Raw genomic sequence first — 4,080 nt, forward strand, 5'->3', positions numbered from 1 at the left:
ATGTAATCACTCTTTTTTGTATATATTGTTATACAAGACGTAAACAATTAGTAATTATCGTTACTCCAAAACAGTACTATGTAATCACTTCTTTTTTTGTATATATTGTTATACTAAACAATTACTAATATATCGTTAATCAAACAGTACTTTTTGTATATATTGTTATACAAGACGTAAACAATTACTAATATATCGTTACTTCCAAACAATACTATGTAATCACTCTTTTCTATATATATTGTTATACAAGACGTAAACAATTAGTAATATATCGTTACTTCCAAACAATACTATGTAATCACTCTTTTTTGTATATATTGTTATGCAAGACGTAAACAATTAGTAATATATCGTTACTTCTCAAACAATACTATGTAATCACTCTTTTGTATATATTGTTATACAAGACGTAAACAATTACTAATATATCGTTACTTCCAAACAATACTATGTAATCACTTTTTTGTATATATTGTTATACAAGACGGCAACAATTAGTAATATATCGTTACTCCACAATGTTATTTTTTTGTAATATATAAATATATCGTTCAACAACGGGTTACTAATATATCGTTACCCAAACAATACTATGTAATCACTCTTTTTTGTATATATTGTTATACAAGACGTAAACAATTACTAATATATCGTTACTTCCAAACAATACTATGTAATCACTCTTTTGTATATATTGTTATACAAGACGTAAACAATTAGTAATATATCGTTACTTCAAACAATACTATGTAATCACTCTTTTGTATATATTGTTATACAAGACGTAAACAATTACTAATATATCGTTACTTTCAAACAATACTATGTAATCACTCTTTTTTGTATATATTGTTATACAAGACGTAAACAATTACTAATATATCGTTACTTCAAACAGTACTATGTAATCACTTTTTTTGTATATATTGTTATACAAGACGTAAAACAATTAGTAATATATCGTTACTTTTAAAACAATACTATGTAATCACTCTTTTGTATATATTGTTATACAAGACGTAAACAATTACTAATATATCGTTACTTCCAAACAGTACTATGTAATCACTCTTTTGTATATATTGTTATACAAGACGTAAAACAATTACTAATATATCGTTACTTCCAAACAATACTATGTAATCACTCTTTTGTATATATTGTTATACAAGACGTAAACAATTACTAATATATCGTTACTTCCAAACAATACTATGTAATCACTCTTTTTGTATATATTGTTATACAAGACGTAAACAATTAGTAATATATCGTTACTTCCAAACAATACTATGTAATCACTCTTTTTGTATATATTGTTATACAAGACGTAAACAATTACTAATATATCGTTACTTCCAAACAATACTATGTAATCACTCTTTTTTGTATATATTGTTATACAAGACGTAAACAATTAGTAATATATCGTTACTTCAAACAATACTATGTAATCACTCTTTTTTTGTATATATTGTTATACAAGACGTAAACAATTAGTAATATATCGTTACTTCCAAACAATACTATGTAATCACTCTTTTTTTGTATATATTGTTATACAAGACGTAAACAATTAGTAATATATCGTTACTTCCAAACAATACTATGTAATCACTCTTTTTGTATATATTGTTATACAAGACGTAAACAATTACTAATATATCGTTACTTACAAACAATACAAACAATACTAATATATCGTTACTTATGTAATCACTCTTTTTTGTATATATTGTTATACAAGACGTAAACAATTAATAATATATCGTTACTTCAAACAATACTATGTAATCACTCTTTTTGTATATATTGTTATACAAGACGTAAACAATTACTAATATATCGTTACTTCAAAACAATACTATGTAATCACTCTTTTTTGTATATATTGTTATACAAGACGTAAACAATTACTAATATATCGTTACTTCCAAACAATACTATGTAATCACTCTTTTTTGTATATATTGTTATACAAGACGTAAACAATTACTAATATATCGTTACTTCAAAAACAGTACTATGTAATCACTCTTTTTTGTATATATTGTTATACAAGACGTAAACAATTACTAATATATCGTTACTTCCAAACAATACTATGTAATCACTCTTTTTTGTATATATTGTTATACAAGACGTAAACAATTACTAATATATCGTTACTTCCAAACAATACTATGTAATCACTCTTTTTTGTATATATTGTTATACAAGACGTAAACAATTAGTAATATATCGTTACTTTCAAACAATACTATGTAATCACTCTTTTTTGTATATATTGTTATACAAGACGTAAAACAATTAATATATCGTTACTTCCAAACAGTACGTATATATTGTTATACAAGACGTAAACAATTAGTAATATATCGTTACTTCAAACAATACTATGTAATCACTCTTTTTGTATATATTTTTTGTATATATTGTTATACAAGACGTAAACAATTAGTAATATATCGTTACTTCCAAACAATACTATGTAATCACTCTTTTTTGTATATATTGTTATACAAGACGTAAACAATTACTAATATATCGTTACTTCCAAACAATACTATGTAATCACTCTTTTTGTATATATTGTTATACAAGACGTAAACAATTACTAATATATCGTTACTTCCAAACAATACTATGTAATCACTCTTTTTTGTATATATTGTTATACAAGACGTAAACAATTAGTAATATATCGTTACTTCAAAACAATACTATGTAATCACACTCTTTTTGTATATATTGTTATACAAGACGTAAACAATTAATAATATATCGTTACTTCCAAACAATACTATGTAATCACTCTTTTTTTGTATATATTGTTATACAAGACGTAAACAATTACTAATATATCGTTACTTCCAAACAGTACTATGTAATCACTCTTTTTTGTATATATTGTTATACAAGACGTAAACAATTAGTAATATATCGTTACTTCCAAACAATACTATGTAATCACTCTTTTTGTATATTGTTATACAAGACGTAAACAATTAGTAATATATCGTTACTTCCAAACAATACTATGTAATCACTCTTTTGTATATATTGTTATACAAGACGTAAACAATTAGTAATATATCGTTACTTCCAAACAAATACTATGTAATCACTCTTTTGTATATATTGTTATACAAGACGTAAACAATTACTAATATATCGTTACTTACTATGTAAACACTGTAAATTCCACTTTTATGTAATCACACATTAGTTATATATATACTTGTAAAAGACGTTATACAAGACAATTAGTAATATATCGTTACTTCCAAACAATACTATGTAATCACTCTTTTGTATATATTGTTATACAAGACGTAAACAATTAGTAATATATCGTTACTTCCAAACAATACTATGTAATCACTCTTTTTGTATATATTGTTATACAAGACGTAAACAATTAGTAATATATCGTTACTTCCAAACAAGTACTATGTAATCACTTTTTTTTATATATATTGTTATACAAGACGTAAACAATTATTAATATATCGTTACTTCCAAACAGTACTACTATGTAATCACTTTTTTGTATATATTGTTATACAAGACGTAAACAATTAGTAATATATCGTTACTTCCAAACAATACTATGTAATCACTCTTTTTGTATATATTGTTATACAAGACGTAAACAAATTAGTAATATATCGTTACTTCCAAACAGTACTATGTAATCTCTTTTTGTATATTGTTGTACAAGACGTGAAACAATTACTAATATATCGTTACTTCCAAACAATACTATGTAATCACTCTTTTTTGTATATATTGTTATACAAGACGTAAACAATTAGTAATATATCGTTACTTCAAACAATACTATGTAATCACTTTTTGTATATATTGTTATACAAGACGTAAACAATTAGTAATATATCGTTACTTCCAAACAATACTATGTAATCACTCTTTTTGTATATATTGTTATACAAGACGTAAACAATTACTAATATATCGTTACTTCAAAAATACTATGTAATCACTCTTTTTTGTATATATTGTTATACAAGACGTAAACAAATTACTAATATCGTATACTTCAATATTAATAAA

The sequence above is a fragment of the Tachypleus tridentatus genome, chromosome 4, assembly GCF_004210375.1.
Source record: "Tachypleus tridentatus isolate NWPU-2018 chromosome 4, ASM421037v1, whole genome shotgun sequence".
Taxonomy (NCBI): domain Eukaryota; kingdom Metazoa; phylum Arthropoda; class Merostomata; order Xiphosura; family Limulidae; genus Tachypleus; species Tachypleus tridentatus.